At 37.6% G+C, this 12,331-nt stretch overlaps 1 protein-coding gene across 1 annotated transcript in view; it reads left to right on the top strand.

Moving 5' to 3' along the window:
* The first annotated feature begins 4,214 nt into the window (after positions 1 to 4,214).
* The window catches only part of MAGEA11 (melanoma antigen family A, 11), an 83,964-nt gene continuing 75,847 nt past the window's right edge, over positions 4,215 to 12,331 (top strand). The window contains exon 1 of the mRNA NM_001080732.2: positions 4,215 to 4,338. The gene's annotated coding sequence lies outside the window, so the exon portion shown is untranslated. The remainder of the gene's footprint in view (positions 4,339 to 12,331) is intronic.

Raw genomic sequence — 12,331 nt, 5'->3', positions numbered from 1 at the left:
ATCGTCCACTACTGTCCATCAGTCCATCTATCTCATAAAGGCAGAGGCAGAGCAATCGTCCTCTTGAGCCACTGCTTTTATCTTCAAATCTCACAAATTCTGGCTAAGAAAAAGGCCAACAGAACAAACTAGGTGTCACAGAATGCTGATTATACGTGTGTTTACCCTTAAGTTGTCTGTCTTTGTGTATGGTAGTGGTGGAGGCAAGGAGTGAGTCAATAGATATAATATTTTCTATTCTAATTATTTCTTCCCATAATTTTTTTTTCTTAAACCTCTGGCACTTGTTACAATATGTCTGCTAGCGAGTACTCATAGATAACAAAAATGAATTAGCAAAAGTGGAAAACAGGTACTAACTGAAAAAACGCTAACAAAACCTTATCCACAACAACTCAAACGACTGCAGCTTTGAAGAGTTTGGTAAAATTTTCCAAGTTCCTTTCTCAGGCAAGTTTTTCCTCGACATACGCATTTATGATTACTCTTAGCTTGAAACCCTTTTGAGAACGTTCATCAAAGTCAGTGTCTTATCTTCTGCTAAAGCTCTAGCCTAAAAGAAAAGAGTGAGTATTTTGTCCCAAATATTAGCAGTCTGAGTCTGATTAACTAATTTGAGGAGTAGAAATGATACTTCACTTAAACTAGGCTTCTGCATTTCTTTATTAATTTATTTAAACCTATCCCCAGAACTTGAGTTCCAATTAACTGAGCCCATATGAAGTGCCAGGCTGGTTGGTGGAAATATAATAGAACCCCAGATAGGGCATGGCCCCTATGTTCAAGACCCTCAGTCTACTGGGAAATACAGAAACAAAAGCAAATAATTGTAATACAGTGAAAATGATACCTCTGAGAACAGAGATATGTTCCAAGCACTATATATACAAAACAGAAAAGGTACAAATCTACTTACATGGGAGTAAAGAAGAGCTTTTCTGAAGAGGGGATATTTACTTGGGGTGTTGAAATATGATTAGGAGCTTTTCAAACAAAGCAAATTGAGTAAAGGCAATGTGAAAAGAGTAAAAACTGATATGAAGTTAAGAGCCAAATATATGGGGCAAAATAAAAAATTAAAAAAAGCCCACTGATTTACAGCTTAATCATATGAGCACAATGAATATTTAGAGACTGTATGATATAAAAAGAACAATCAGAATAAGCTATTATGTCTTCCTGAATCTCATTTAAAACCTAATTAGATCTGGTGGGAAGCTGGCAGAGTCCTGTCTGAGTGGAAGGAGATAAATCTGTCAGTATTAAAAAAAAATAATAACGAAAAGTCAGCTTCTTTCTCTACATGCCCAGCATTTATCTTTAAACTCCATTTTGCAATGCTAGGAGAGTAGACACTTGTGTTAGAAGAGACATTCTGGTTCATACATTTTTTTAGTGTATTTTCATCTGATCCATACAACTACTCTTTGGGGTATTAGCAAATAGAACAAGTATTCTTATCCATTTTACTCATATATTGAGTTGGTTCTTCTGTAAGATATTATGGAAAAACCTGAATGAACTTTTTTGGATAACCCAATATAAACTAAGCTCAGAGAAGTAAAATCCTTATCAGATGTCAGAGCATGTCAGTTTGCAGAGTCAGAACCAAAGCTCAGATCTTCTGATACTAAGTTCTCTGCTATGCCACATACTTTATTTATCAAAATCTGCAACCAATGTACAGAGCAAATTATGCCATAAAATTGTAATTGTACTTATATTGTTCTTCAATTACATCAATTAATTAAAATAAATTAGTTCACTTCTTCACAGTAAACCTATTTATAATCACATCCACCTTGAGAGACATGCAGGCATGAGGTAACTTTTTTTCCATGAAGCCATATAGTGGAAAATTTAGTATTCTTTTTCTACCTTGCTTATTACCCTGGGGGGCTGACTTACGTAGACTTACATCAATAAACTCCCTTGCCTTCAACTTCTTGTTGGGTTTGGCCAATGGGAGACAATGACAGGTAGGAGAAAAGATGAAAGTGATATTGGAGTGTATTCCCTTGCTTTCCTCACTACTGGCCAACAGTGGGATGACAATGTCCCTCTATGAAAGGCCACAGCTCCTGTCACATGACCCTCTCCATATTACTACAGGCACACCTCATTTTATCATGCTTCACTTTATTGTGCTTTGCAGATACTACAGTTTTTTACAAAGTGAAGGTGTGAGGCAACCCTTCATCCGGCAAGTCTATCATCACCGTTTTTCCAACAGCATTTACTCACTTTGTGTCTCTGGTTCACATTTTGGTAATTGTCACAATATATCAAACTTTCTATTATTATTGTATTTGTTATGGTGATCTGTGATCAGGGATCTTTGATGTTACTTTTGTCATTGTTTTGAGTACACTAACTATGCTCATATAAGATGGTGAACTTGAGTCACATGTCTCTCACTTTAGATCAAAAACCTAGAAATGATTAAGCTTAGTGAGAAGGGCACATCAGAAGCCAGGAGGCCGAAAGTTTGGTGTCTGTGCTAAATAGTTAGCCAAGTTGTGAATGCAAAGAAGAAGTTCTTGAAGGAAATTAAAAGCGCTACTCCAGTAAACACACAAAGGATAAGAATATGAAGCAGCCTTATTGCTAATGTGGAGAAGGTTTTACTGATCTAGATAGAAGATCAAAGCAGCCACAATATTCCCTTAAGCTAAAGCCTGATTCAAAACAAGGTCTTAACTCTCTCCTGTTCTATGAAGGCTGAGAGAGGTGAGGAAGCTATAGAAGAAAAGTTTAAATCTAGCTGAGGTTGGTTTATGAGGTTTAAGGAAAGATGCTTTCTCCATAATATAAAAGTACAAGGTGAAGCAGCAAGTGCTGATGTAGAAGCTGCAGCAAGTTATCCAGAAGATCTAGTCAAGATAACAAAGGTGGCTACACTAAACAACACATTTTCAATGAAATGAAACAGTCTTCTATTGGAAGAAGATGTCATGTAAGACTTTCATAGCTAGAGTTGTTGTTGTTCAGTTGCTAAGTGATGTCCGACTCTGTGATCCCATAGACTGCAGCACACCAGGCTTCCCTGTCCTTCGCTATCTCCTGGAGTTTGCTCAAACTCATGTCCATTGATTCGATGATGACATCCAACAATCTCATCCTCTGTCGCCCCCTTCTCCTCCTGCCCACATGAGTTTGAAGTTGACTCCAACCCACATGGATGACTCTGTGGGGTTCAAGACTTCAGTGGAAGGAGTCACACAGATGCGGTGGAAATAACAAGAGAACTATTAGAAGTGGAGCCTGAAGATGTGACTGAATTGCTGCAATCTCATGATAAAACTTTAAAGGATGAGAAGTTGCTTCTTAAGACTGAGCAAAGAAAGGGGTTTTTTAAGGTCGTAACTACTCCTGATAAAGATGCCATAGAGTTTTTTGAAATGACAACAAAGGATTTCAAATATTACATAAACTTAGTTGATAAAGCAGCAGCAGGTTTTGAGAGGATTGACTCTGATTTTCAAACAAGTTCTCCTGTGGGTAAAATGGCATCACACAGTGTTGCACACTACAGAGAAATCTTTTGTGAAAAGAATAATCAGTCAATACAGCAAACCTCACTGTTATCCTATTTTAAGAAATTGCCACAGCCACCCCAAACTTCTGCAACAACCACTCTGATTGGTCAGCAGCCATCAATATCAAAGCAAGAGCCTCTTCCAGTAAAAGATTACAACCCTCTGAAGACTCAGATGATGGTTAGCATTTTTTTAAGCAAGAAAATATGTTTAATTCAGGTGTTAGCAGATATAGAGAGGGTCGAAGGGGACACTCCCTTGTGGTCCTCAGCTCTTGGTAAGGACACAAAGAAGAATCTGAGGTCTTACCTGTGGCAAAAAGGGAGAGTGGGCCAGACCAAAAGAGGCACTGGCACCAGAATGATGAGGTACAGGGGTTTTCAAGACAAGGCTTTTACGTATTCATCTAGGTGGGCGTAGACTGACAGTTTTTATTGACAGTTGCAAGTTACATAACAACAGGCTCTATTGCACATGTCTTTTTCAGAATTCAGTCTGTTATAATCAGATGTATATATGTATAGAGTATTTATGAACCCTTTGAGGACACAGCTGTGTGTTAAGAGCACATGTGTGGGAGTTGGAGAAGCCCCTGCGGTTAGTTTGTATCCACTGTGTGCCTAGGGCGCATGCGCTGGAGTTGGAAACGTGGGAAAGTCTCTGTGGTTATTTTGTAGCATATCTGTGAGCTTTCCCATGGCCACTGGGGCGTGTCTGAAGTGGGTTTTAGAGACCAGCTTGAATCTTTTTCAATTAAGCTGCCTCTAGTTGCTCAGGCCTGACTTCCTACCTAACACAGGTATGTACTTTTTTTTTTTTTTTTTTAAGACATAAAGACGTAATGCTATGGCTACAATATGGCATAAACCAAACTTTTACATGCACTGGGAAACCAAAAAAATTCACGACTCACATTATGGCGATATTTGCTTTATTGCAGTGGTTTCGATTCAAACCCACAATATGTCTGAGCTATTTCTGTATGCTTTCTTGGTACCAATCATCATTCTCTCCTTTACCCCTTCAAACCTAGGGTTGGTAACAGCTCCTGTTGTTATCCCTGGGGTATTTCACAATTCTGTGTTGCTCTTATTAAACCCTCCCATACTTTTGTAAATAGTCCCTATGCTAATTCTTTCTCACATTATCCAAGAAGAGTGTGCCATCTGCTTCCTGCTTGGACCCTGGCTGATAAAGCCCCTAACTTTTCTTGTTTCTTCGTATCCGTCTTTTCATACAAGCTCCTGGTTTTCTAATAACCATCCTATATTCACTGAGGCATTCTTCTCCTCACTGTCGCCCCAGATCCCCATGTTCCAGTCAGTGCTAGCAGTTAGTTATGGAAGCATTCATATAAATATTTCTGTCAGATGTGTTTAATGTTTAAGGGAGTACGCCCTGAGTCCCTAAAGAGCTATGGTGTTGTTGGTGCTTAAAATGTAATTGCACTAGAGTCGTGGCAAGACTCATGACACATTTCACAAATATGACATATTTGTGATAGACATATCTATCTCAGCTGGACATAGGTTTGTTAACAATTTTCAGCTTTAAGTGGTGATAGTGCACTAGTAAGTCCAAGCTGTACTATTTAATTATGATGACCATGCATCCTAGAAACTGATTTTGTCACTTGGACACGGTGCCTGTCTCAACACAGGTTATTTTCTTGAAAGAAAGAGAAAACCAACAGTAGATTCTTAGGCAAAAATATTCACAGATGGGGAGAGAGCTGTTATTTTAAGTGTTAATATTGCCAGGGACTCGCAGCATAAATTGACTTCTCTGTGGCTACATTTTCCCCCTACACTTAAAACTAGAACCTTTTGAATATGGGTTACTGTGTTGCAAGTTAGCACCTGCTGCTCAGGCAAAAGAATCTCTGCAACAATCAGAGAGCTAGTGGGAACAACTATCTATGTAGTAGAGTAAAGCCTGTATATGTTCTTGCCCATGGAAGAGCTCAAATGAGCATGAACTTTTGAAAAATGAGATTTTGCTGTCTTAACCCTGAATGGTATTTTTTTTTTCTTTTTTTTTTCTGGATCAACTGCTGGAATTCAGTTTATTTATTTATTTTTTTTACTTTACAATATTGTATTGGTTTTGCTTCAATTAAAAAAATACCATTCATTTCAATATCATATAAGAAATGAATGGTATTTTTTTAAATTGAAGTATAGTTGATTTGTAGGAGACCCGGGTTCAATCCCTGGGTCGGGAAGATCCCCTGGAGAAGGAAATGGCAGTCCATTCCAGTACTATTGCCTGGAAAATCCCATGGACAGAGGAGCCTGGTAGGGTACAGTCCATGGGGTCGCAAAGAGTCGGACACAACTAAGTGTCTGTCACTGGCAATCTATATATCTTACTGAGTGAGCGACTTCACTTTCACTTGCACTTTCATAGTTGATTTGTAATGTTGTGTTAGTTTCTGATGTACCTCAAAGTGATTCAATTACACATATATATTCATTTTCATATTCTCTTCCATTATAGGTTATTATATAAATATAGTTCCTTGGGCTATAGAGTAGGACCTTGTTGTTTATCTATTTTCTGTATAGTAGTGTGTATATGTTAATCCCAAATTCCTAATTTATTCTTCCCCCTCCCTATCCCTTCTGGTTACCATAAATTTGTTGTCTATGTCTGTGGGTCTATTTCTGTTTTGTACGTAAGTTCACTTGTATCATATTTTAGATTCCACATATAAGTGATATCATACAGTATTTGTCTTTGTCTGACCTACTTCATTTAGTATGAAAATCTTTAGGTCCGTCTGCATAGCTGCAAATGGCATTATTTCATTTTTTAAAGGCTAAGTAGTATATATATACCACATCTTGTGTATCCATTTATCCGTCAGTGGACACTTAAGTTGCTACCATGTCTTAGCTAATGTAAATAGTGCTTCTACGAATGTTGGGGTGTGTTTATTTTTTCGAACTAGAGTTTTATCCGGATATACGCCCCAAAGTGGGATCATTGGATCGTATGGTAACTCTGTATATAGTTTTGAAAGGAACCTTCATACTGTTTTCCATAGTAGCTGCAGCAACTTACACCAACAGTGTTCCACCAACAGTGTAGGAGGATTCCCTTTTCTCTACATCCTCTCCAGCATTATTTGTAAGCTTTTTTAAAAAAATTATTTATTTTAATTAGAGGCTAATTACTCTACAGTACTGTATTGATTTGTAAGCTTTTTAGTGATGGACATTCTGACTGCTCTGAGATGATACCTCATTGTAGTTTTGATTTGCATTTCTCTGATAACTAGCGATGTTGAGCATCTTTTTGTGTGCCTATTGGCCATCTATGGAGAAGGGAATAGCAACTCATTCTAGTATTCTTGCCTGGATAATCCCATGTACAGAGGAGCCTAGTGGGCTACAGTCCATGGGGTCACACAGAGTCGGACATGACTAAGTGACTGTCACAAGCTAACTCTATGTCTTACTGAGTAGTGTTTCTGAAATCTTACCTCAGAATACAGAAAGTTAGAGCAAATATGTCAAAAACAAACATACTTGTTTAGTATTAGAAAACATCAGTTCTTTTTTTAAATTAATTGTTTATTGGCCTATGCTTGATTTACAATGTAGTATTAGGTTCTGCTGTACAGAAAAGTGAATCAAATATATATCTATGTATATATACATATATATATGATAGATATATCTCCCCTCTTTTTTAGAGTTTTTTCCCCATATAGGTCATTACAGAGTATTGAGTGGAGTTCTTTGTGCTAAACAGTAGGTTCTTACTAGTTGCATCAGTTCTTTTTGTTGGATTTACCCATCAGCTCTGTGAAACAACCTCTCAACTGATTCAAATAACTCTTAGGTTTTGCTGTTATTGTCCACTACATTGACCATTTATCCAAATTACTAGTTGTGGAGGTTTTCTGTAATAGAGGTTAAGTTCTGGCAGACTCTAGTGGGTGGAGGAAAGCAATGTCATTAGCTTTGTAATGAACATCCACAAACGATCACCAGAAACAAAGTGTCTAGTATGGGATGGTAAAGAGATTCTTAAACCATTGTCACAAACTGTCTCTTGAAAAATAGCATAACATGCAAACAATTTGGTCATAACTTCTAAAACTGTCCTTGAAATAAGGCAACTTTCATGCACAGAAATAAGAAAATTTGTTGCCGGATGTTTGTAGTGTCTGCGGATTTAAAAAATAAGTCTCAGTTTTAGTCTCAATCAAGAACAGCTCGTTATCATCATCAAAAGGAATATTTGGTTCTGATGTCTTACATATTTACTGTTTGTAAAGTTTAGCCAGGGGATTGCAGTTCCTGACGTTTACATTTATCTAATTTATTGTCCACAGGCTTTGAATTGCTTATTTAATTTAAATTAATGGGCCATGTTCAAATCAAATAAAGCTAAACTAATTAAGGCAAAATAGTCTAATCTGGCACTTTAAACTCTAAGATTTATTACAGACATTCAAGATTTGAATTTGATTGCATTTATTGAATCAAGCCAGGAAGCTATTTGACTGTAATGGTTGGGCTAGGTTAATTTATAATGAAGTCAAACCTAAGATTAGAGGTGGGAGTTCAATTCAGTTCAACATCTGAGCATATAGGTAGTGGGTACAGGGGAGAGAGGGAGGGCAAGGCCTTATACCCTACTATCAAGGAGCCCATGGTATATTGAGAAGAATTAAAGGAGAGGGATAATATCACAAAGGATGAATTCTTCCATCTTCTCTCAATTTGAAGCCCACCATTTTGAAGACTTCCAGAGATCCATTCAGTTCAAAAATGTTTTCCTAAGCATCTACTACTACTCTGTGTCAGAAACTGGTACCAGTGCTAGCAACTGGGAGCACATAGAGGATTTTTTTTTAAATTTGTAATTGAGATGTACATGGAAAAAACAGAGAAAAGAGATAAATATTTACAATAGAGTAGGACTAGGAAGATACATGGGCCCTGTGAAGAGAACCACAATTTGTTCTCAAAGAATTAAGGGTTATGAGATGTTGCCAGCTGATACATTCAACAAACATTTAATAAGTGCCCACTATGTGTCAGATCATGAGGGTAAAAAGATGAATAAGGAATATTTCTTTCCCTGGAGGAGCTCACCATTCAGTGGAGCTATATATTGTGAAGTTCTAAAAATGTCTGCATCAGATGGATTATTATACCAACAACAAAAAATATAGAATCTTTAACTGTCTGAAAGATATATAACTGACAACGTAAAAAATAGAAAAATCCTGTGGACAAAATAATGAACAATGTACATTAAAAGACTCAGAATTATCTATGAGATGGTTAACAGTTTATTTTACTGAGTTTTATTGTGTATAAAAAATATAAAGCTGAAGTTCCAGAATGATTCACAATGCAATTATGATTTCCATAAGTTAAATTACATTAAGTTGCCTCAAATATTTCCCTTGGATTAAATTCCAGTTTATGACACTAGGTTGTTTATAAAAGCTTAAAATCACTGGTTGAAAAATGTAAGACTTGGTTAACTAGCTTTTATCTACTTTATGCTAAATGATTTAAACGTAACAACAATAATTTTCAATAAATATAACAATGTTCAAACATTGATTCACAAAATTTTTGCCTTAGTATATTCTGTACAAGCAAAAACTGTTGAATCAATTGGGTACAGAACTTTTTACAGTTACATAAAGCAGTTTGTTTGCATTTATAAAGGGCATATACTTTTTAAGTTTTCAAAATTCACAAATATTAAGATTGCAGACAATTTGCCCTCTAAAACTCCTGTTTTATGGCTAAGAATAATAAATTTTGGAGAAATTTTCTACATGTGTCACCAACAGTTGACTTTCTTGTGGGGGCTATTTTTACCCACACAGGTTTTTATCACTTAGAATTATGTGAGGTTGACTAGGGAACAATCATGCCACTTGCAGAGGAAGTGGTTGCCAACCCACCAGCTCTACCTGCCAGCTAAGTGACTCCTGATGGTTGCTAACAGGGTGGGAGAGAGACAAATTATTATATCATCAACCTAAAGGGTCACTTGAAATTATTTTAAACTTTCAATATGAAATCTATGAATGCTGTATTGTATATGAAAAGTCTTATCCTTATACTTTTAACATACATGCCTGGCATTATTCCTAACTCTTGCCAAGCAATACAAAGATGATAGAATAACTCCAATATCACCTCTCCTATCTTCCATATTTTTGTTTTCTAGTATTACAGTCCCACCCTCTTTTTAATCACATCACCCTAAAATTCATCATTAATATAATTGTTTGTACCCAAATCAGTCATTAACATAATTGGTCATTGATTTGATGTTAGCAAGCATGTTCTGTAAAGATGAGATAGTAAGTATTTTCAGCCCTTGTCAAAACAACTCAGTTCTGCTATAGTATGGAAGTGGCCACAGACAGTAGGTAAAAGAATGAGAGTAGCTGTGGTCTATAAAACTATAGGTACAAAAGTAGGCAGTGGGCTGCTTTTGGCCCGAGGTCATAGTTTGCCAAGTTCTGATTTATACAATCCGAGCTTTGTTGAATTTTAATTTCCCAGTCCCTCCTTCCTTTTTTTACCTTTCACATCCCACTCTTTGTAGGTTCAATTTCTTTCTTTCTGAAATGAATCCTCTCCTAGGTCTCTAAAATGTAACCACTCTTTGACAGTGAGAAATTTTTGAAGCCCTTCAGTCTAGAGCTCTTAATCGAATTTGACTTTCAAGGATTTTAGGCTTTGTGTAAAAAAAAATTCCTAGTTCCGATAATTTTCTTTGAAAACTCCTACTCTAATACAAAATTCAATCTACCTTACATTTAAAACTATTTAATCATGATATGAATATGGATAAGGACTGAAATGGAACATGAGAAAACAGAAACAGTGGATTTGATAGAAGGGTAGGGTTGCTAGATGATTCTTTTTATTTCTAGTTATGTGTGTGGGGTGGAGGATGTGTTAGTCACTCAGTTGTGTCTGACTCTTTGCGACCCCCAAGGACTGTAGCCCACCAGGCAAGAATACTGGAGCGGGTTGCCGTTTCTTCCCCCAGGGGATCTTCACAACCCAGGGATCCAACCCGAGTCTCCTGCATTGGCAGGCAGATATTCTTTACCCACTGTGCCACCTGGGGTAGCACGGAAGTCTTGCTTTCACTATTATCAAGCATTTTAAGAATTCTCATTTTGTTTGCCACCTTCCTTGTCCTCTTCACTGTTCTTGAATTTCTATCATCTACTTTCTTGGTTTTTTGTTTGGATGCCATTCTTATCCAAACTTACACAAATTTATAGTTACTGAAAGTTTTCTATCACTGAGCAAGGCATGCATGCATGTTAAGTTGCTTCAGTTGTGTCCAATTCTTGTGACCCCGTGGACTGTAGCCCGCCAGGATCCTCTGTCCAGTATTCTCCAGGCAAGAATACTGGAGGGAGTTTCCTTTCCCTTCTCCAGGGGATTTCTAGTTATGTTTGTTCAGTAAATAATTTTTATAATATATATATATATATCAATTATATATATAATATCAATTTCTAAATAGAATGGCATTGATTCCCCTTTGTAAGTTCCCAGTTCCTCAAATAATACCTTAGGGAAAACTTTTGACAATTCCCTGTAGTTGTATTGTCCCGATGACAGAAACGCTTTGAACACTGATTCCCGGAAGTGTATGCTCGTTCCTTCTCAAGAGGCCTGTGTGCCGACCTCATGTGCTGGCAGTTGGCATCCTCTTGGCATGGCAGTTGTACTGCATAGTGACAGCCCAGCTTCTATACATCTGAGTAGCATCTGAGTTGCTGCTTTAATCTCAAATGTACGTTGATTCTAATGCCCTTGGCAAAAACTATGTAGAACCTGTTATTAACATTACAACTAGAACCACTCTAATCTTATGTGTCTGTTAGTCACTCAGAGTCATGTCTGACTCTTTGTGACTCCGTGGACTGTAGCCTGCCAGGCTTCTCTAGGCAGGAACACTGGAGTGGGTTGCCATTTCCTTCTCCAGGGGATCTTCCCAACCCAGGGATTGAACTTGAGTCTCCTGCATTGCAGGCAGATTCTTTACTCTCTGAGCCACCAGGGAAGCCCTTTTAATCTTATACTCACAGCCTTTAATGATTACTGTTATAGTGTAATATAATGTAATATTCTGAATCGTTATCAATCACTACATAATAAACTACTTCAAAACTTAATAGTTTAAATGCATAACTATTTCTTATCTTTCAAGATTCTGTTAGTCTTCTAGGATATTTTTCTGATCTTGGCTGGTTTGCTTTCTCTCTGCTGGGCTCATTGATGTGTCTGTGGTCAGGTAGTAGGTTGAGTGGAACCTGGATGACATCCTAGGCATCCTCTGTAGTGAATACTATGGCATGCAACCCAGATCCCCCTCTGTAAGGCCAAGACATTTTTCCCACAGTGACTAGTTGTCTGTTGACAACTTGCTGGTGAACCTCTACCTCCATAATGCCAAAAGCAGCTACCTAGCCCTAGATCACACTCCCTCCTTAAGGGCAGCCCTCATCCAATGACTGGTTGATGCAGACATCAAAGTGCCCAGCCCCTTTGCCTTAATGTGAATCAACTTTGAAGAGCCATCTCGGCTTCAGAGCTCCCTAAGGGATCAGCTGAGACCTCTGTTCCAACTGCGCTGCAGCCTAACTTTCCCCATGATCAATCCTACATGTATTCCTGCCTCACAGTTGTTGCTAAAAGCACTCCCCAGTAAACTTTCTGTTCGAAAATCTCCATCCCAGAATCTGTTTTCTGGGAAACAGGACTGAAGACATCCTCCAT

The sequence above is a fragment of the Bos taurus genome, unplaced genomic scaffold (genome assembly GCF_002263795.3).
Source record: "Bos taurus isolate L1 Dominette 01449 registration number 42190680 breed Hereford unplaced genomic scaffold, ARS-UCD2.0 Super-Scaffold_1723_ScbfJmS_2085, whole genome shotgun sequence".
Taxonomy (NCBI): Eukaryota; Metazoa; Chordata; class Mammalia; order Artiodactyla; family Bovidae; genus Bos; species Bos taurus.
This window is presented reverse-complemented; position numbering and strand designations above follow the sequence as displayed.